The following is a 23,712-nucleotide window of genomic DNA, read 5'->3' as shown; positions in this document are numbered from 1 at the left end:
CACTACCTGTGTGCTCAGTGATGCCTGAGCTTTGCCAAACCCACTCCATTTATTTTAATGAACTACAACTCATAACTTCAAAATGCAGTTTTCAATCTCTCCTCATATAAACAGCAAGGAATGTGCACATGGAAAATAAGTTATCCTGGTCACACCTATAACTTTTCCAAAAGGAAGGGCATGCTCAGGTACTGTAGATGAGAATCAAGATGACTGAGCCCCAGTTACTTGTTTGGACTGTTAGTCTTGCTTTCAGTGGTAGGAAATATTACATAAAATCCATGTAACACATACAAGCTAAGTGCAAATGATGAAAGAAATCAGCAAGGGAAAAGAGGCCAGAGAGCTGTTGTGATGGAAGAATAGCAGCTGGGAAAACTGAAGTCAACCCAGCTATGTTATTTTTTAATTAAAAATAAACATAGCCTTTGTTGCCAAGGGATTGGTTAGCATTCCATTAAAAAAAAAAAAAGGAATTTTGTTTTACTTCATTCTCATTCCTCTCCTAACCTCCTTCCCCCTCCCTGTCCCCCTCCTTCCCCCCCAAAAAAAGTATTTATAGATTTTGCAAAAAGAACATAGTCATAAAATTTAGTTCAGTCTGCAACACCACAGAGAACCACGTATTTTTAAGGCATTCTCTTTCTCTCACACCAATGCCTCTTTGATTAAAAATAATCAGGCTACCATTTTAATTTTGTTAATTATTTTGTCTTCTGCTGCTGAGGTCCGTGCTAGCTGTACAAGTATGCATGACTAAGGTGCACATGTGTGAAGGGTAAAACTCCTGTTTGGACAGCACTTTTAATGAAGGTTTCAGCAGAGCCATGTTAATCCTTCCAAGTTCAGCCTTGCCTCTCTTCGACACTAAAGCAGCTTTTGCTCACATCTGGTTAGGGGTTTGTCCTAACTTTTATGAAATTTGTGTCCAAGACCAGTGGAGGTCTTACATTTTTTCTTTGCAGTCCTCACTTCACAAACAGGAGTGTGGAGTCACTTAGCAGAGAAAAACCAAAGCATCCAAAGACTCAGTTCAGGATTTTCACACATTCCAAGGACTCAAAGGTTAACTATTTTTAAAGGCTGACAACCTCATTAGCCTCTTTACCCAAAGCTTTTCATTCATTCATCTTGCACATTTCTTGTGTGTTTTTATTATGCCTGACCTCAGAGAAGGTTTTTGCTACCAAGCTCTTCTCTACACAGCTTTCACATCACATTTCAAAATTTTACCGGGTTTAACCAACTTCTATTTTCTCATTCACCATCTGCTTTGCTAGTTGCACATTTTATTTAAGATGTTTTAGGTCATTACTCATATGAAATATGCATCCAGAGGCACTTGCAATTGTTCTGATAAAATACGTAGGAGCTGATGGGGCAAACCTCTCCAAGCCAGCTCAATGAAATTGATGTTTTCTGTATAAATATCCATCTTCAGCTGGGCAAATACACCAGTTCTAACCGAATCAAAGAAAGATTTATCTAATAATTAGGCACTAAGCTAAGTGGTGAGAAAGGAGAATTAAAATGAGGTAAAAATAACTGAATGTACATCCTGCATCTCAGTTAAGTATACAATCAAGTCATCAACCTAAAGAGTGTTCAGGAGTGGGATTGTTTCCTGCCTGGACTACCTGGAATCACTCCAGCTTACATTAAAGAAAAAGGGAAAATATTGATTTAATTATTCATTCGGTGCAGAACGACTATAAAGAGTCATGACCAGTAGCAGCATAGTACAGGATGGCAAATGCACCCACATTTTCACAAGAGACATACCCAATATTCACCCCCAGCTGCACAGAGTGGCATTTCAACCTTCAATCTTGCAAGGAGATCTGAAAATAGATTAGACTGGAAATGTGTCTCTTTCTGCTTTTCTGTTTAACACACTCCTTCTATGCATCCTGATCAATTTTCAGAAAGATTTTGAATTCATGAAAATTTAAAGACAGAAATAATTTTTCACCCATCTCTGGTCAGTATCTGCTGACTCACATCCAGATTCCTCCAGTATTTGAATCTTCCATTGACTCCAGAGAAAATTTGTGGTTGACCACAGAGCAAAAGCTTAGCTAACTGAATACCATAATGCATATTATTTGCCATGCAACAGTAAACACAGAAGAAAGAGGATACGAGGTTGCAAAACATTTTCTTTATGCTTTGCATATTTTTTGGAATAGGAAAGATAACCACATTAGGCAAAGCAATGTGTTTGTTTTGTCTCAAGGACGGTGGTTCACAAATAAATGTTACTGCAGCTAGTCAGAGTTGAAGTCATTTTTGCCCAAACTATAAAAAAGGAAAAGAAAAAAAAGACAAGGCCTTTGGAAATCAAATGTTATTCCTCACCCCAACAAAATAGAAATAACTCAACAGTTTAGTGACCAACAGTACACAACAGAAGGAATTCTGGGTATCCAAGCATCAAAGCTGAAATATTCTATGAACATTAACTCTTATGTGGCAACAAAAAAATGGATTAGAAAATAAGAGAAACTTAGTGAGACAAATAACTTGGCACTGGCAGACCCTACCCATGCTAAGCTTCAGCCTCCTTGATTTTTACACCAATTTCCCTGCAAGAATAGATTTTAGTTGAATTAAACACAATTGGAGGGACGGTTTTATCTTTCAGATGGTCACTTGCTGCCAAAGTCTAAGGGTTGCATGAACATGGAGAAGTCAGAGAGGCTTCTCAGTGAAACTTTCTTTTCCAGATAGGGTGACTCTTTGACTACCAAATTAGAAACTTCCTAATTCTTCCTGCTGAGGAGAATTCTATTATCCTTCTCACAGCGTTTTTGCTTTTCTTCAAGATGTGCAACAGCTCAGTCTAAAAGCCAAACTCAAGCAAAAGCTTTGGGAGGTTCCTTCCATTCCCTTTCAAATGGGAAGGAGGGTACAATGATGAATTCTGACAGGACAGGGGAACCAAAATAAACCTCAAAAGTCCAAGGGGAAGACAGAATATCCTAGAGGGAAAGAGTTGTAATAAACTAAGAAATGCCATCAGTCTTTTTATTCAGAAGAACAGTCACAGCAGCAAGAATAACAGTGATTTTGCCATTTTAAACTATTTTGTTTAAATTTTTAAAAAAATTTTACAAGGACTATTTTGTTTTTTACATCTCAGACCAAGCAGCTAAAGCCACTGAAAATGCAAGCATGTGCCAAAGTGGGCAAAACATTCAAGTCCTTCCACATGTCCCATCTTCATCTGGCAAACAGAAAATGCAATGCTATTTACAGTCCTTTGATATTTCTTTGTTTCTCATGGGAAGCTAGTTGATGTTGTCTACTGCCAGCTCTCATTGTTAGCAACACTCATGGAGAGTTTATTAATTTTATGTCTTGATGCCATTTGTCCAAAGCAACCTTTCTATAAGGGTCACATTAGATTGATAAACAGCAAAAGTATCATACAGACACCAGAACTCATTCACCAAGAAGGATTCAAGAAGACTGATGCTTAAATTTTATGTATTTCTTACTTAAAAACAGAACTCTCTTGTCAGGCAAATCAGGATTTCCTTGATCTTTAAGTTGTCGAAATATACAAAACTAAACAATAGCTGCCCACTCCACTAATTTCTCCTATCCCACAATATACAAAAACACAGTTTAAAGCACATTTCTATTTGAATACTCTCCATCTTCCTTTCCCAGCCCTGTTGAAAATCTGTGAATGAAGCAGAAATGCTGCCTGTATTCAACCACGCTGTGGGTGCCAAGTTAACACTTCTCCCAGCTGAGAGCATGATAATTTTATCTGGGATGGCAGAGCCCTGCTCCATCAGAACTGCCACACTGTGACAATGACATGAAGGTAGTCATGGACCAGTTTAGGTTCATTTCTTTTGGTGTAAGTTATAGAGAAGATCTCTGGTCTCTACAGCCCCCAATGCTTTTAAATTTATTAGGCCTCACTACCTATCACAGCTTACATCTCCTTTATGAATACTTAAAATAACATTACCACCTGTAGATCAGTGAAAAAAAAGCTGACAGGAGGAATAGCTGTAAAAACAAATCTGAACTGTGCTTGAGATAAAAACACACCCAGAACACACAACACCAGGACAAAAGAGAACCTGGAAAATTAAAGCAATGGAAAGAATATGCTAAAAACAAAGAGAAGCAGTGATACCCAGACATCAAAGAAGGTGAAAAAGTGGGCAGAACCATTGGCACAATGGGAATGAGACAGATTTAGCAATACACTTGGATAAATCCAGTACACCAAGGCCCAAAGCAGCTCTTACAGCACCTCCAGCTGTTGCAGCTGCATGGTGTCACTTCAAGGCATTATGACATTATTCTTTTTTATATTTAGAATATATAGGATCCTCAGTGGTGCTCATCCCCTCCTCAGGCAGCAAAAAGACAGATACTCTGCACTGCATGATTTTGTGTCTGGTAAAGAGGCCCACACATCAGCAGAGAAGGAATCCCTGTTGATTAACTGTCAGATAGGAGGAGTGCACAAAGAGTCTTATGATAACAAATACTTCTTGCAACAGGGCTCATTCTACCTGTGTGTCCAGAAACAGGAGATTAAAAATAGATAATCAAAGAAAGGGGTGGGGGGAAAAGAGAAGAATGAGTGTTTGAGAAGTTAAATGGCTGGTGCTGTAGCTCTGAGTTTAATCTACAAAACAGCTTTCGTCAGAGCAATTAGATTGTTCTCCTTTGGGCCATTCATCATCTCAGATATTTTTCTAATTTTGACTTCTACCCACTAGAGATCAGGAACCTTCTAAAAAAAATATCATCTAGGGATTCCTCCACTGGAATCTGGACTGGCCTACATCATTCCTCCAGACAGTGCTCCTTGACTTTTTCCCATCGAGCTCACAATTGCAGCACAACGCCTGGAACGGCAGCTCTGTGCTGCAGAAACTGGGCAGAGTACTGGTGAGAGCTCTGGCAGCTGTGGCAGCCCACTTAGGCACAGGGTGACTCCCAGTTAATGTTTGGCTACTTTGAATTTTCCATCCAGGGTGCCAGAAACTGGACAGTAGTTTTAGTGATCTAGTAGCAAATCCCAGTCCCACTCATGGCTTTGCCCTGGGCATATTTGTGGGAAAGGAAAAGAGCTGCATTCCAGCATGAGGAAAACACAGCTGAAACTCTGAAAAAACTTCTCTGAAACACACAGAAGGCTTCAGGTAATACTTTATTATCGCTTCACCTGGCTAATCTCTATGGTTCCTTGCAATACACAATCACAAATATATTTCTCCTCACTTTTAGGAGTGATATTCAACCATATTGCAGTTTTTGTTTCTGTCTGTGGTATGCATAGGATTTCCACTGCAATAATGAGTGATTCAAAGTTTTCACTCTCACAACAAACCTGTGAAGGAAGGAGTAATTTCTGTTCTCATTTTACAAAAGGCTCATTATAAAAGAAAAAAAATAACTTGTACAGCCCAGATATGTTCTGTGAATGAAGACCTTACATGGGGGCCTCCCAGTGTGTCAAACAGTGAAACAGCTTTTTCAGTATTATTATTTGGTTTTCTTTACAGGGAAAAAAAAAAAAAAAAAAAGCCCCTTTCTCTGAAAGAAACAAATTATTCATTTCCTAGAAACACAAAACTGGTTTCTGTCAAATTCTTTCAGTGGTATGCTCTGAAAAGGGAGAGAGGGCAGTGACAAATGTGGCAGAGGATGATAAACTGCTGCCTTCTCCAGAAATAGCAAATCTATTGGTGTCAGCTTCCTTGCTTGAGCCAGAACCAAAGCACACAGGTTAAAGGGCCTCTTTATACAGCCATAAGTGACATCTAAATCATTTAAAACAATGGAGGGAAGAGGAGGATGCAGAAAACAGAAGAAGGTTCAGACAAGTCCCAAGTACTGTCTTGTTCTAAGCCTACAAACAGCAGCACTATCTTTGGTGTCCCTTTAGAACTGCAACAGGATCAACCTGTGCTTGACCAAACATCTCTGAAGATAACACACGAAAATCTCCATGGAGTTAGTGTAGACACAGCAATTTCTCAGCCCCCAAAGAGTGTGGCATTTTTCCACCTTCAAGCCAGATCTAACAGAATTTCAGACAGACATGCATTAGAAAACTGTCTATAATAAATTTCTACTTATGTGACAGATTTGTCTCCATTTTTAAATACCTGCCTCAATGCAAAGGCAGCCTGGTTGTACATAGCAGTGGTGGGCTGGTTTGCTCTCTTTGGTACCCTGCACACCACCTCCTTGGTGACATGTCCACAGCCAGACAATAATGGATCAATGTAAAATTTAGAGCAGAGAAAGGGGGAAAAAAGAAAATAAAAGAAATAAACAAAAAACCCTAAACCAAAAGCCTCACACATACCATTTCACCAGTTCAATCTTGCCTTTACAACTGCAGCCTTTGGCTAATACACAAACAGCTTTTTCTAGGAAGAAAAAGTTGCACTACTTCAATGAGAAATACAATGCTGAACAGATGCAGCTAAACCCTGACAAATCCCTGGGCAGACATAGTTATTTCAGTTTGAGAGCTTGGATTGTGACTGGAAGTCCAAACACTTTAAAGATTACATAAATCAAAGTAGCCTCTCCTTCAATATGGTGATTTCCTCTGCTTGGAGTCCCTTCCACTTTGACAGAATGGATATAAACTGGTCTCTCAAAGCAATACACACTGTTCACTATGGATTACGTGAAGTACCTTTTTCAAGAAGAGAAAAATGAGATTTTTTCCTCACATTTGCTTCTACAGCTTAAAAACTTGTTATACTGACATGGTGCTGGGTGACTACTTGGGCTGTGGAACAATGACAGAAAACCAGCTTTTCTCCAACTTAAATGCAGAGGGAAATCTCAGTACCATGGCATGAGGGAAGTGTGGTGACACAGGACAAGTCCTCACGTAGTCACAAGCTTGTGCCAATGGGGGTTTCAGTACGTTTTTGAGAATAGGGCTATAGGAGCCATAGTGGATTTCTGGTTCTGCAACTTGTCCTACCTCCACACCAGGATCATTAGGGCAACCAGATAACCAGCTCTCTTTCTTTTGGGATGTCTTTAGATGTGGAGCTCCATTACCAGAACAGAAGTCATTTCCAGAATGTGAGCAGTGAGATTCAGCTGAAGAGCTGCTCAGTCTTAAACACACAAACTACCATGGCTGTGCAGCTGGTCTCTCCAGCAGCAAAAATCCTGGGATCACTCTGTACCAGAGAGAAACTACAGGATAACGTTTGTTCAACTGGTCTGAAGGATGAGAATACCTTCTGGATCTTGTTCTTGCAACAGCTTTCCCCTGCTCTTTCCTCTACTATGAAATACCAAACACCACACAGACAACACAACATGAGGCTTTTCACATGCTTTGCACAATCCAAAGACTGATGTCCACACTCCAGACCATAATTTGTCCACAAGGCATAAGCTGAACTTCATTTATATAGCAGCATCCCCACTGGGGGTATGGTGCTCCATGTATTATCATATTCACCTCTAAGAACTCCAGAGAAAAATCCCTATTTGGGCCTACAGATGGTTGCATCAAATAGACTTTTATATACACATATATACACTGATCTATCTTGCAACAGATGTAGCACTTAGTATGAAAACATACACACCATACAATCTTCCATAGTCTAAATAAAGTACAGCAGAACACTTCCTCAGATAGGAACTTTTCTGGAGAAACTAAAAAAATACACATTAATAAGGTTTTACTCTAATGCAAAACTGAGGTTAAGGAAAATACACATTAATAAGGTTTTGCTCTAAAGAATAAGCTTTAATGGTACACTGATAAAAATGCATCTATTGGAACAAACTCAGCATCTTGCAAGGAGCTGCTCTAATTGCTGCCTTAATCAACACCATAGCTAATAATACAACTTGCAATTAACATATGGTAAATAGCATCTGCCAATTAGGCTATCACGTGCACTGTACATCTGATTCCTGTTTTCACTGGAATGCAGCTATTAGTGCTGGAACTTGTCCAGGGTCTCTGCTTTGGCCTCTAATGCTCTGTAGATGAGCAGCCCTCAGCTTTATGCAGCAGTTAAGAGGAAGACACATATGAATTAGGTCATAGATATGAACCTTGAAAGGAGGTTCATTAGTCATTTTTAGAGCTCCACTACTTTAAAGTAGAAGAAAATAAATCACAGAATACATCCACTTCATCACTGCATAGTGTCATCACAGACAGCAAAGTTAAAACTGTATTAATCACACATATCCCACCATTTCTCCCTTTCTTGCCTGAGCATCATTTCCCTTTTCCTTTGTTAAATTTCATAGACTGAGAAAAAAAACACACACATTTTATTTAATTATTCGAGATCTAATCTCTGCTGTTGTCAAGTGCTTTCTATGGATGGCTAAAGATTCACGCTTACCAAGACCACCTACCTTTGCTCAGCATCTGTAAGGACAGTTTTGCACAGAGCCCACAGTTTTTGCTCCTGATGAAGCTGCAATTCTCAAACACACGGTGCTTAGCAAGTCATAGAGGTAAGATGTGAAGCCCCCTAAACTTCTTAAAAAGCATAAGACAATGAGGGATTCTAAGTAACTGCATGATCAAAGCATGGGAAAAAAATAAAAAAAAAAAAAAAAAGAGCTATCTTAAAAATTCCCTAAGTGTTGCTTTAACTTTTTGAAACCAAAATCATTCAAAGAGGCATGCTCCAAAGTTAAAAATAATAAAAATTTAAAAATGTACCACAGAAAGCCTATGCTTTTACCTGTCTTGGTAACTCATTCTAGAGTAGCAAAACGATCTTTATCAAAAAGACTCCACAACTGGTGAGGGTCACAATTTTTGTCAGGGTTCCAAAGATAAAGCATGCTGGGGAGAAAGCCACTGCCACAATTATCAGTCAAAGCCTATTAAAAACATCCTTTTACCAGCAAGAGAAAATTGTGACCTAGGACTCAAGATGAGACTTCTCTGCCTCTGTCACATGATTTTGGGGTGAGACTGGGGACAGGGGGTTACCTCAATGCTGCTTCTTCCCCTACTGCCCTTTGATTCTCATCTGATCAGATTTTAAGTCCTTGAGGCCTTGGAATGCTTTTCAACATAAACAGTGCTTAAGCTCCCCCTAAGTCTGGTATAAAACTATTAATACAGAAAATACAAAGTGTTTTGGTTTCTTCTCCCTGGGATAGAAAGAATGCCAATAGAAAGTCAAAGGAAGCACGCAAAATTTTCCACACTAATCTATTGACGGAAAGGTTCAGAGTCAAGGTCCATTAGGAGCAACGTAGGCCTTGCTCCAGCCTGAAAGCCAAAGCTCAGTTGTCATTTCCACTTGTGCAACGTACACAGCAAAGCTTTATGTGCACCATTCCATCATGTGCTCCTGCTGCTGTCAAATGCAGAAAGGGAAGAAAATGGAAACATGAACCAATGAAGTCATTTTCCTTCCCAGGTACAACCTCAGGCTGAGATGATGTCAGGTTTCACAAGCAAAACCAGTTTCAATGACAGCAACATTTGAGAGGAGAAAATCCAAAGGAAACCTATATTTCTCAAAAAGTGCTTCTGCTGATTCAACAGGCAGCATCCCTACTGCAAAGTCTGAAACTAATCAAGACTGTGTGTGATACATGGATGTCACTTTGGCTTTCACAGAATGGGGAAAAATTGCCCAAAGGCCATTACCTGAAGGGATTATAAGGCTGGTTACCTTTACTCTAAAGATATGCAACTTCCTGCTGAACCATAAAAAATCTTATTGGTCTATTACTGCTGTAATTTCTGAGAGCTCTCAATTATCTCTACTAAATTATGACTCATACACAAATAAAGGCAAAGAAAAAACCCGGGTCCCTTTGGTCCTCTTAGTGGAATAAAAAATGAGAAGGGTGGACATGGTGGGAGGGGTAGTAGTGCTGGCATTATTATAGCAGCACTTGAGGTGCTGCTCCTTCCAGGGGGTTTCTCTGCAGGACAGCTGTGTTTGGGCTGCATCCTTTTCCAGGGGCAAGACCTGGTCTGAGCACACAACCCTCACCCTTGACCTTTAGTCACTGCTAAAAGCCACGCTGTAATTTTTACAAAAGTCGTAGAAGTGCTTGGGAGAATTATAGAGTGAGGGGAACTTGAATTTTTCTCCTCTGTTGATTAAGATGCATGCATCTACCTAGACTTATTAGATCCTGCATACCAGGATTCATTTGGCTGTATCAAAACATAGATCTGCTGCCTTCCTCTTTCCTCCTCATAGCCAAGCAGCCTTTAGCAAAAACAGTGATTGGAGAGAACAAAACAATCAAGTGGAAACTGCTTTCCCCACATTTCACTCCTCTAGCTCCTGGCTTGCTGCTATTTCACATGACCTACTATTCAGGACAGTAGCCTCCATTTGAGGTAGGATTTTAAAAAGATGAGGGGAAAATTGACCCATTCCCCCCTGCTTGCATATGACTATTTAGAAAGACAGGTGAGGAAGGTACATGACACTTTAGCTGATGTATTAATGACTCCTGTCATTTCAGGGTAAACTTAAACTTGGAAAAAAATGCAGCAAGCTTGAATCACATTAAAGCCCTGATTTAGCAAAGTGCTCTGAAACACATGCTTATAGTTAAGCATGTGCCTAAATGCTTTGCTGAATTAGGACCTATGTTGGTAAAAGGGGCAATTGATTAATGGCTTCTGACAACCACCAGAAACTAATGAGCCACAGACCTCTGCTTTTTCCTCCAAATGACTGTACTTAAACCCAAAGGAAATTTCATTATGGAAACAGAAAATACTTATAAATAAATCATACATGTCTCCTTTGCAAATATTAATTTTTATCTGCAATTAGTGGTAAACCCAAAACTTCCTTTCATACAGTAATCAGAGGCAGTGCCATTTGCCCTGTGAAGCTGGTTATTCTTTCAAACCCATAAATTTCTCTCTAGAACTCCATGGTTTACAGAAAGCTCTGTGAACCCAGCTAAATCAACCACGAAATATGCAGGATCCAACAGAGGAACCAAAAGGTTGCCCGAGACAAACTTCAGGGTGAATCATGCCAGCACTGTATAAACCACCTAAAACTGAGAGAGCTCAGCAACACAACATGCTGAAATCTGCTTCATGCTGCTTCCCTCTGAGACACATTAAATCCCAGGGAATTCAAATATTTGCTAGCTCCCACATGAGAGGTGGAAAAGCTATAGAACAGTGGGAGGATAACTTCAATCCTCAAAGCTCCAATCCACTTATTTGCCAAGTGCTCACCATTGTGGAGGTTTTCTGACTGGCCAGGTGTCTTAGCTTTTACTTTGGTTGTATTTAGGGGCAGGAAAATCCTCTGGTGCATCTACAGGAGCCGTGACACTCAAGCCTAATGTCAGCCTTATCTAAATCTCATTAAACAACTCGCCTTGTTTTTCCTAGCAGCATCACTGCAGCACAACACTGACACCACTCCCAGCAGGATGAAAGGAATCACTTCTGTTGACACTGATCTAGCAGATCCACCCAGAAACGTCAAGGTAGTAAGTTACTAAACAGGGACAATAATATCTGAGGTCTTGTTGTTACCACTCATAAGGTATGCAAAAATATTCTCCCTTTTTCCATGTTTGCAGTGGTATTTGAGTAATCTAAATCAGATTTCAAGAGTAGGTATATGTTATGGAATGAAAACACAAGAATTTAATGGGTGATTACAGAGGTTCCAGGGCAGAGATGGAAGTGGCTTTCATGCCACATGATAGCTGTGAGCAGTTAATTTCCTTCATTCACTCCCTCTTGCTTGAAAGACCACTACTTCACCTGTAATTTTAAGGATAACCAACTGTGAGCCCTCATGGAAAATTTGTCACTGAACCGTGACCTACTGATGAGATGGAGACTTCAGCTGCCACAGTTTTATTGAAATGTTTCTTGAATATACATTATGGTCTTTGTAACAGAGATGAACTCTTAAAGGCAGCTCTGAGGAAAGAAATGTGACATCACCAGCAATCCTGAGCCTTGGGGAAATGACCAAACCCAGGTTTTGTTGTTATTTTTTTTTATCAAAAAAAAAAAGTTTCAGTTCCCTAGGTTTGGATCAGATCTCCATGGATCAGACAGACTCTAACAATGCCCCAGAGGAAAAGGTGGGGAGGGAAAAGGAAAACACTTTATTTTTTTTCCACACATCTACAAAAATAAGATATTTCATTACTAAGTAAATGCTCAGTGTTTACACTTCTGTTTCACTGTGAAGAGGAAAACAAGTATCTACCTTTGCACAAGTTACTTATCTGTATGTTTATTCTAATTCAGATCCTGGCTCAAAACATACTTGAAAGTCTATTTCATATTTCCATGGATTGCAATTACCATTTTGTAAATACACAAACAGAATTTTATAAACAATAACTAGCAGCCAGCTAAGGTCTACATATTCACCATGGTACCATGCACAAATAATTCCTAAGGTTCAGATAGAAAACTTCCAGCAGATTCAAAAGGAAGACAAGGTGGTGAGTTTAAAAACATATGTCCTTATCCATGCAGTGCATGGGAAAGTTTGAAACAGCAGGTATTTTCTTTTTCCTAGCACTGTGAAAATCCACAGTTATCACCCTGAGAGGTAAGCTTGGATACTTTATGAAGGTGAGTGCTGTGACTGGGAAGTCACCAACACAGTAAAGCTCATCCCTTTAGGAAGTCTCTTCTGAGAAACTTGGCCAGATTCAGCTTTGCCCGCACTGAACCCATAGATTTACACCACTGATATCTGGCCTCATCCATCACACCCACACCTGGGTAAATAATACAAAAAAAACCCCTTGTATTCTTCAGCGGATTAGTGCTTTTCCTCTGCTTCATTGTAGTAACAGATCCATTGTGAATTATTACCATTATGCTTCATGACAGTAACAAGTCCAATTTTATATTTCCTAGTCCTTGTATTTCCAAAGCTGTTTTCTGTACTGCATATTGCCACTGACAGGCAATCTTTTTCATTCCCCTCTCAGTGGAAAAAGCTGGCTTGAACTGAAAGAACAGCTTGGCATTAAAGGACAGTGATGAACCCTTCCCTCCAAAGGTGCTGTTCTGAATTCAGCATGCTCAAACCATGGCAATCTCTTTCCTACACCAGTGTAGGTGTTCTCAATTTACATCTTTAGGGAATTTATAAGACCTGTTCTCTTCATTAACAACCATCTGAGCATTTAGGAAGCCTCTGGGAAGCCAGGCTGGAGGAGATCAGGATGATTCTCCCACTGATATGGGAAATTTAGTTCAAAGACTCCCAAGTCTTTAAGTCATGGTGTTGCAAGGGGGATTAGAGGAGCAAGCACCTTGCTTTAAGCTGTCCCTCTTACATAGAAGGAGGTGGCTTCCATTTTAGTAACATGATATCTTCCACAGGACACACTCTACTTTCAACAAAATATGTTTGTTCTTCTGTCATGGCGTTACCTCTTCTTTCTCAAGATTTCTAAAAGCAGATACTAAAAATTAATGTGAAGCACACCCATAGGTGTTGAAGAAACTTGGCTCCAGACACATCCTGCTCTCCCAAAGCATTTCTCTATTGCAAGAACCTCAGTGAAGCATTTAATGAATGCATTCTCATTCCCCTCATTGCTCTAGGGCTTGCCTCCCTATTTCAGTGTATTTTGTTTTTCAGCCTGACCTATCCCATAAAGCCAAAATGTGGCTGAATATGTCAAGCAGCCCAAGCCATCGACCAGAATGGTCACTGACAATATTCATTAACACAAATTCTGCTATTAATAGCTTAAAAAAAACCCATGAAAGTTAAGAATTACAAGTGAAAGGACAAGTAGCCTGAACATGCAAAATTAGGCCATTTTCAGCTTTGAGCATTCTCAGTTTGTGGGTTAAATCTCTCCAAAAATATGATAGTGGCTTGGTAATTGCTTTCACAAACACTAGGTAATTTTTACTGCGGCAGCAAACGACAGATATAAAAAAAAGGAGTCAAAAATCTATAACCCAGGGCTGGTGGCAAATCACACTCATGTCATATGTTTGGAAACAGAGCAGCTACAAACAGCATTCCTTCCCTCTTGGGTACTGGTCAGTTCCTGGCTGGAAACCTGAATATATCCACAGGCACACATTGCTTCAGGAAATAGGGGAACCATTGGAAGAGAGCAAGCAAAGTTCCCAGAACTCTAGGAAGCATGGTGTCCATGGAGAATTTGGAAGGGTCAGGCTTGCCAACCCTAAAAACCAGTAATTTTTGCACTTCTATTAGAGAATGATAAACCCTTCACATCCCCTGAGGGCAGGAGAAGATGTAATGTGCTTAAAATGGAGCAACAGAGACTGATTTTGTCCCTTGACACCAGCAATTTCCCTACCAATTAAGACCCTTGGGAAAACTGTGTAAAGGGAAGGATAATTAAGCACTGTAACAGGTCAAGAGAGGCAAACTGCAAAGCTCTGCATGGGACACCTCCAGAACAAAATACACCACTCAAAAATCACATTAAATAGTAAACTTTGTTTTGGGCCAATAGAATGAACTGGATTAGACACCCACATTTTTTTTTCTCCATCTATCTTCTATATTATTTAATATATTTTTTAATACTACCTGCCAGTTTCAGCCTAAGTGCTACTTGTGTGTGTTCAACAAGAGCAGCAGGAAGCTGCAGCTCCTCACAAGACAGCAAATCCTCAGAGCCAGAAGGTATCAAAAATCGAGGACAGATGTAGCAAAACCAGAACCCAAGACACTTTGACTATGGACATTGTTAACCATAGATAACAATCGACCCACCACTTTTTTCCTTAAAGTAAAATAATCTGAATCTGAACATTTAAAGAATTACAATAGACAGATACCAGCTTTGACTTTCACTGAGTACCTATTTCCTGGCCTTGAAGCTCTCCCTTTAACCACTACTGTTTTCACTGGAATTTCCCCACCCATTTAATTTCTTTATGAAATTCCTTTTCCTATTATTAGAGAGCTCTGATTTGTTACTCGTTTGGATCACAAGCGTAACATGAGTTGGCATCAGCTACAGCTGCCACTCTACCAGCATCAGCATTCCATCTCCAAAAGTGTCTGTAAGATATTTGTAAGGAGATGAAACAAATCCACAATTTACCTATCAAATCACGCAATTAAAAGCAGGATTCTTTTGCTGTATCCATTAGCATTCAGCTTACAGTCTGGAGCATGAGATGCACTTCTAACTTCATGTACACATCTACCCATATTATTGAGAGTCATAAACCAATCTTTTTTTATATCCAAGCTACTCAATCAAATTCTTGGCAAGGTGATTAACATTCTGAACTAGAAAGGATAGGGAGTGGGGAGTCGGGAAGGAAAAATAGCAATGAGGACACTTTTCTCCTCAAAACACAAGTAAATGTAGTAGTAACTCTTGAGCTCACTCTGCTACATGCCACAGGCATATGGAAGGAGGCATATAGAAAAAAAAAGACATCCAGAGCAACACCATTATTCTTCCCAAGGGCAACAAAGGTGGACAATAATTTAGCAGTGCTTCAAAATAGCTGCCTTTTAGGCATATAAAATAGGAGGCAAGAGCTAGAACACAGCCAGATCTCAGCTTCATGCTGCTGACTCACACCTAAGAAAACAAATCAAACCCAAAAATCTCCTATTGGGTTATTTAGAATTTCACTGAAGGCTTTGAAGTTTGGGTCCAAGATATAGCCAGCTCATCCAGACTTGTGCTCGGATTCTCTGTGAGCCCAGCCACACCATCCTTCCTGCTGTCACAGCCACAGTCATAGTCATAGAGGTGAACCCTTCAGCAAAGTCACCCTGCCTTCAAAGCCACCACCCACAAGGGTCTGAGACCTCCTTAGATCAAATCAAAACCCTTCTGCCTATAGCAATGCCATTAATATTTAGACCACAACAGGATTTAGCAAGTCAGCCACTGGAAGCCTTTTCTGGAGACCAGGCTCCAAACCCAGCCCTCCCCTAAAGAGAATCTAAGGCCTCTAGACAAGGCAGTCCACATTTCTGCTCCCTCTCTGCACAGGCCTATTTTTGGGTAAGTTGGAAGCACTCCCTTGGGCAGGAATTGCATTTAATTAAACATTGATCAGTTGTACGTGTTGCCGACATCCAAATACACCTCTGGCATAACCAAGTACAGAACAGAACCTAATCTGGTTCTCTCAGGTCAGCTTGTTCCAAATGGGGAAACTGAGGTACAAAAAAAACCAAAATATCTTGCTGAATATTCCTGCATCTGCCCACAGAGCTCAACCCAGTCCTGGTAGTTCTGGGAAAGACCCACATGCAGATGCTAAGTAATTCAGTAATAAGTGAATTATCTGTGGCAGAAAGAATTTCTGCTAAGGCTGCTCAAAGCCATCCAAACCAGGCTGTACTTCCCACAAGTGCAGTGTGGGTCACCTCTGTTCCTGTGCCACGTTCCCCTGCCACAATCTCCCCTCTCGCTGCTGAGGAGATGCTGTCCTCTGCTCCTGCCTGTGGTTCAAAACATGTCTTGGTCTAGTCAAATACAAGCTCTGTACAACCTTTTTTCTTTCATATCCTTTATAAGGGGTCATTTGTGGGGGCTTGCTTGGTTGGGGTGTTCTTCTGTTTGAACATTTAATGTGCAAGTTGGACAGCGTAGAGAGGAGCCATTTAGATCCAAATCAGAGCCTCCTCTGTTCCTCTCCTAGCTCAAGCTGGATCAGACCTCAGATGAAATAGTGCCAGCATTTCAAACTGCTCTCAGAAGATTTTAGCTGGAATATCTTCTGGACAGTAGCTGTTCTTGGGAAGTCCACCTAATGCCAAAATTCCATAGAAAAGCTTCCTGCATTGAACTACAGCCCTACAGCAGCCCTTAGTGGATCTAAAATGGAAACCTACAGAAATGTTTCCTTCTTCATTTCCCTTAAGTGGATTCAATATTGAGGCTGCATTTCTATTTATTTTGTTTTAGCATGACGTGGGCATGAAAAAGTCATGCAAAATCCCTTCCCTCCTACCCCAAGAGCTCATGCACCTTTGCATACCCTCCTTATAACATTTAAATATTTCATTAATCTTTCAGTCCTCATCCATGGCTTCAGAGAAGCCTTCACCTGGGCAGTAACTTTCACAGAAGTGGTTTTGTAACCTTCCAAACACCAAATTCTACAATGCAGTGGAAAATTGAACTATCACTAAGAAAGATTTATTTTTCTTACTGCTTATCCTCAGCCAGTTCAGAGTATTCACTTCCAAATAGAAACTTAGCTTACTAAAACTGTCAATGGTGCATGGCTTTGTAAACCTCAGGGACCATCACTGCAAATTTCTCAGCTCACAGAGGTAGGACTGGGCTGGGTTAAGAAGACTGCCCACAAATGAGCCTGGATTTCAGCTATGTTACAATTCTCAGACCCCCTCACTAGGTATATATAATTCGTGGTCCTCACAAATTGACATCAACTGAATGCAGGTTCAGGGTTTTTAACCTGGTAAATCCATATGCTGTGCCAGTGAGGAGATTTACCAACCTAGATTCAAGAAGAACAATTTGTGATGTGCCTTAATTTACATGAGTTCAGAAAAAAATGTAAAAATAATATTTTATTTTCTCCATGCCCCACTCCTAGCTCTGCTACAATTTTATGATATTGCGTTCATTTTGTGCTGATATAAACATGCCTAAATAAAAGACAAGTTTGCTTCCTCTTCCAAGACTGTCAAACAAATGTATTCTTGCTTGTGCTGGTCTCACAAACTAAAAATTAACAGCTGGGTAAAACAACAAAGGAAACTTGGACACGTTAAAACCATATTCTCAGTAGGTCTCTAGCGAACTTTGCAGAGGTTACACTCAATATAAAGTTCATAATTTTCATTTGATTTAGTTCCCCTCTTCTTTTAGCAAATAAATCATTTTACAGAAACAGGATTTTTATTGATGGCCCTCCTCAGTTTCCACAAGCCTGGACAGCATAAGCTTACAGGTCATGTAATGTGGTTTTTTGCAGCCATTTGCCCAAATATTTTACATTGCCACTTCTTTATATGTTCCAGATCATGCACAAAATTGAACCAACCCTCACAGCCTTACCAAATGCGGCTGCTACAGTGTTATTATCCACTAGCACAGACACGAGGGTCAAGTCGTCAAAAGACCTGTATAAGATCATACAGACCATCAACAAAAAAGGTGAAAGGTCAGAAGTGATGTGATGATTCCAGCCCTCCTGGCAGCCTTGAGCTACAAGCCACAGGCATGGATTCAGCCATTTTTGCATCTTTGAGAAAGGTTATCAAAATTTCTAATTGAAAAGCTTAAATGTGGCCTGGTTTTTTTTTTGCATTAGGCATCGAATAATGGTTGATGTGGTAGCAGAAAGGGTCCATGCAACACTAAATGAAACACACAAGGCAGAAAGGTGATATCCCTAACACAGCTCTGTGATGATCACACCTGGAATAATTCATTCAGCTCTGGAGAACTCATTTCCTCAGTGACAACAATAACCCAGAGGACGATCTAAAGAGAGCCATAAAAGTGTTAAGCAAGCAGAGAAGAACTGACTTACAAAGAGATTAAAAGATCTATGGATACATCAAATAAGTTTTAAGTAGGGGATGTGACAACTGTCTGCAAGTGTTAGAACAACATTAGGAAGGACAGAGAACCATTTTAGTGAAACAAAAGCTTACAGCCACAGGGAGCAGTAGTAAATTAAAAATTATGAAAACATTTACTGATCCAAAAAAGTAATTTTAATAGCAAAATCTACTGGAGTATAGGGTGGACCTGATAATATGCTTAACCAACACTTCTGCTTGCCAAATTCCCAGCCCTTAAGAACCTAAAGGTTGTCAGTTAAATACTGAAGACTTTCTATTTTGGAATTTCTCCAGCAGAATATTCTATCCCTTGCTGGGGAAGTTTCAGACATTCTTACCTCTGAAGCAACACAGATAGGTCAGGCCCATTGCTCTTGCACTACCCCCAGGGAGTTTGGCTCCATAAACCGAACTCTGCAAACCCTGAGAGTCACCAGTGCAGTGTTTTGCCTTCCCCAGCCTTGGATATGCCAGCAAAGGGAATGGGAATGCTCATGCCGTAGCCAGTCAGGCTCACTTCCCTGTTTTTTCACCTGAATAACAGCACAGTACATAACTACTGGGATCCAATTTAGAGGATGATCAATATCTATAGATGGAGAGCACAGGGGAACAGCAAACCTTGTTATAACAATGTATTTTGTCTTGGGAAATGCTCTTATTTTCCCTTCTGTACTTCAATGACAATTTTTCAAGGGTTCTATTTGTGGTATTCTATCAAACCTGCTAGTTTTAAAGAAAAGCAGTGGCTGCCTACTCTATAAAGTATGAGCACAAGCAGTAAGTCCATCGAAGGCCTGCTGCTGGCTGGCCAATTTCCACGTATCCTAATATGGTTAAGAAAATGTTTAACTGGAGCCCAGAGCAGAGTGCCAAATTCAACAACTCTGCAGCGAGCAGAGTGCCACAGAGCCCTCTGCTTAGGCTTACTCTAACTTCAGCCAGTTAATTAGGCAGTTAGTTCAGCCTACTGACATGAACTAGACCATAATTGTACTTGTGCACATCCCAGAGCCTTTTGTTCTCCCTGCCCTGCCAGGGAAGGTTCAGGCTCACTGCCCTACAAGGATTTCAGGGACAGCAGCTCATTGGAGTGTTTCCCTTCTTGGGCTAAATATATTGAGGAAATCCTGGGTATCCCAAGGATATAAAAGAACATGAAGTGCATGAGGCACTCTGGGTTTGTGTAAAGAGCAAGGTTTTCAAGGGCTCCAATACAAGACTTCTTTTTCTTTCACTTTCTTCACTTTTTCTACTGCTAATGTACACATGAGAGGTTTTACAATATCAAACCTATATAAGGGGCAGATATCTTCCTCTCTGTTTTGCTAGTACTGCCCTTTATGAAACTTGGCAAGGTGCAGGCTGCTTATCTTCCTCTAAGCCCTCTGCAAAATAAACCTTGCCCTCTTGCGTTATGTATTTGCATTTCAGTCTTCCAAATTTCACTGGGCAGCAAGTGGTTTAGGATTTTTGAAACAGCTAAGACAAAGGGTGACAAACTAAATGAAGGGCATTATTGCGGTCAGTCTTCAAATCACACTTCAGTCTTCCCACTTACTCTCTTTTTGTAATGCCACCAAAATCATTGCAAAGCCCAATAATAGAGATTTGTTGACAGAAGAGAAGGGGATTATTGAGTTTATATCAGTGAAGCAACTCACTTTAGGCATTAAAAGAACAATGCTACCTTGATTATGCAAAAGGTTAGCTGGCCTCTCCCAGATCATTTCCTATGAGATCATATGCAGACTTGGAAACAGAAGGGACTGGTTTCAGGAAGTTTGAAAGCCTTTTATGGATTATATTAACAAGGCACAGGCTGTTCCCTAAAACTGATTGTACATCAAATTCCATTGCAGCCACATGCCCTTGGTTGGAATGCTTTAGCATATATGATAGTACCAACAGCCACCAAAAAAAGCAGCAATTCTGTCATTTAATCCCTGGATCTTTTTTCCTTTTTTTGAGGACTGGGAATTAATTTTAATTTTTGGGGTACAAATAGCATACAACTGGTTACAGTGGGAAATTGCTTCGGTTCTCAAAAAGTTTCAAGTATCCTACAGTGTCCAACTACAACTTTTTACAGAGTTAAATACCTGTCTTACATCAGTAGAAATAAATGCTCAACTGCAAGATTTTGAAATGATGCCTAATAGCTATCAGAAGTCAGTTTTACTTTTTCTTCTCTGGTACGTACTAGCAACAAACACATCTACACAAAAGCACATCAGTGTCTGAAAAATATTTTGTATTTGAGGTCACAGCTACTTCCAAACATTTATTATTTAGTATTTACTACCAAACATTTTCCAGTCAGTTCAATTACTGTACATTTACTCTTGATACAGAAAACTAGAAACCAAATGAGAAACTACAATCCTTTTCCAAGAAATTATGCTCTACATTTTCTTATTTTTTAGACTTTCTCAGCTAAGCATTATTTTCCTGGGGATGCCTATGGATGATGCAGGTGCCTGACACAGACCAGGACTGTCCAGTGGTCCAGCAGACTCATGAGTCTGTAAAGACACCTCAGATGCTGTGCTTCTGTTTGGAAGTGTCACAGCACTTCTGGAGGCTCTGGCCTTCAGGCTCCTTAGCAAGGCTTGTGTCTCGTTTGGGCTTCATGTTAACTCCTTGGTGATGCATAAATTGCATGCTGAACTTTACAACACCTACACTGTGAGAGACTGAATTTCACTGTGGGAGGCAAATTAACCTGTTAGTGGAATTAGATAACAGTCACCTATTTATTAACAATGACACCAAGCAGATTTAACTTTCAGTGGAAAGTAACAACATTTTCCAGCAGCTTCTCTCTAAGGAAAGTTAAAATCTTCCCTCCTAATTACAGATGGGGGAAGAGAGGAGTGCATAACTCAAATGCAGTTCCCTGTCCAAGCCCAGCTGGTCAAGAGCAGCACCTCTTGCACCCCAGGTAAGTTCCTTCCCCATGGGGTTCCACTTTCTCCTGCCACCTCACTGATGCCACAGCTGGAGAAGCAAAACATTTAGCATGAACATTCCCCCCAGCACTAAACTGCCATCTCTTACTGGAAATAAGATCCATTTTAGTTCCTGTTGGGACTGGAAAGAAATAAGAGAGGAGTGAAAACCTCAAATTTATTATAATTATTTGCTATCTGTTTAATAATGGTGTTCTCTGTGCCAAAGAAGATGGAACAATTAAAAGACAACCACTGCCTTTGCTTAGTTTGGGGAATAACTATCCCTGATACAATCTTCCAGGAATCCATCCTTAGAGCCTTGCCCATCGCTATTTATAACTGTGTAAATATTAGAGGATTCACATCTTTTGCCCTGAAAAAACAAGACCTTTGGCCTTAACATTTTTTTGGAAAGTGTTTCAGAGAAAGCTGTTGCTCTGCAGCAATGTTTCCTTCCATTAAAATTCCCTCTTAAAATATATGGCCCACAGGAGGAACACTAGACCTCAAATATACCACAAATATGGACAAATCTGCCTGCAGGCATTTGGAGGCTGGGAATTTGCCCAAAACATTATCCTTCAAGAATTAACCAACTCTCTGTCAGCACAGTTAGCAGCCTCAAAAAAAAAAAAAAAAAAAAAAAAAATTTACTTTGACATGCCTTTGTCAGGGCAGCTCACTAGTTGAATATTGCAATTGTTTATCACTGCTTAAGGTTTAATTATTCCCAAGAACTGAAACTGGAGCCTTTATAGATCCATGTGCAAATAAAAAAAAATGTGTTTGGGAACCACTATTGCCCAACAAATTCACTTTTAGGTTTCTATCCTGCTGGCTTCAGCCCAGCTCACACTGCCTCTTCTTTTCCCCATCTCCTGACACAATCTGTGATAGCCAGGGACCAGAAGAGCAGGCAGGGTACAGCTGACCACATGAACTCTGTGCTCAGGACTTTGCTCTGCTTGGCCACTTGAACCTGCCTGTGAACATCAGAAACAAGAAAAAAGGTACTGAGGAAAGAGAACTCAGAGGCAGAAACTCTCTAGAAGTGTGTGCAGACACAAGAGCTGTCAGCTCTACCAGGGGTGTGGCCATAATTCCTTGGGATGCTTACAAACCTTGCCCTTACAGGACAAGTCAAGATCAGATCATGCAAACAACAGCCCCTGGTAGTGACAGTCTCTCCAGAGTGATGCTGAACAAACAGAGAAACCCTTCAAGGCACACCCTTTCCTCACCTCCTCATCAAGGTTGGCTGCTTCACTTGAATTTTGAATCCTTTCTGTTTTCCTTAGTTTCCACTACTGAAACTCTGCATTGTGTTACTATTTTATGTAAATGTTCCATCCTTTTGAATCAGTGAATTTGCTACACATGACATCATAACCTCCACCTGTGTAGCCAGAATGATGGAGTGTCCTCACTCAGAGCAATTTGGGCTAAACAGCAATTATAAAACAAGTGCAGCCTGGGAACATTTATTATTATTACCATCATTGCTTAACAGGACTCCTAACAAGGGCTGAAGCAACAATCTTTTGAAAGGCAAATTTTCTCCCACCTGGCAAGCAGAATTTTGTTACATGTCCCTATCAAAGTAAAACCAGAACACCTGGGGAACAGAGTCATTGACTTTGCTGACATATTCAGCAACATTATTATCTTAATGACACATAATGGTCTCCATATTCATAGCCTTTCACCAAGAGAAAGCCTAGTGTGGCTGTTGGGCTGACCTCATTACCTCAGTCTGTACCCTGTGTGTGCAAAGATGACCACATGTAGGGTTAATGACAAAGACACAAGAGTTCAACCTCCCCAAGGGAAAAATCACCTCCTTGCCATTCAGGTAATTTCCAAGAACCAGGAGATTAATATGGAGCCACAATATGGAACAATTTCTCAATGTTTCAGAGAGTTAAATTACCATGCACATACTTACCTATAATCCTTAGCATGAAAAACACTAAAAAAAAGGAAGAATTTGGGTGGAAAATTCCCAAATATACAATAATTTCTGGCAGTTTGATCAAGGACTACCACAAATTGTCTTCCAAATCAGGCTGATCACTAACCAAAAACAACCTTTTTCCATACCAGACTTTGGGTTTCAAAGGAAACTAGGCTAACACTGAAGTGCATCTCGTGATAGAACTTGTCTCAACTGAACAAAATATAGCTCCAGGGAAAAAAAAAAAAAGGCATAAAAA

The 23,712-nt window shown here is 40.2% G+C and overlaps 1 protein-coding gene across 7 annotated transcripts in view; it reads right to left on the bottom strand.

Moving 5' to 3' along the window:
* CALD1 (caldesmon 1) overlaps positions 1-23,712 on the bottom strand; it is a 227,158-nt gene that overhangs the window by 112,477 nt on the left and 90,969 nt on the right. The gene's annotated exons all lie outside the window — the stretch shown is intronic.

Source organism: Vidua macroura, chromosome 5 (assembly GCF_024509145.1).
Source record: "Vidua macroura isolate BioBank_ID:100142 chromosome 5, ASM2450914v1, whole genome shotgun sequence".
Lineage (NCBI taxonomy): Eukaryota > Metazoa > Chordata > Aves > Passeriformes > Viduidae > Vidua > Vidua macroura.
Note: the sequence above shows the minus strand (reverse complement) of the source record. Positions and strands in the feature narration are given on the sequence as shown.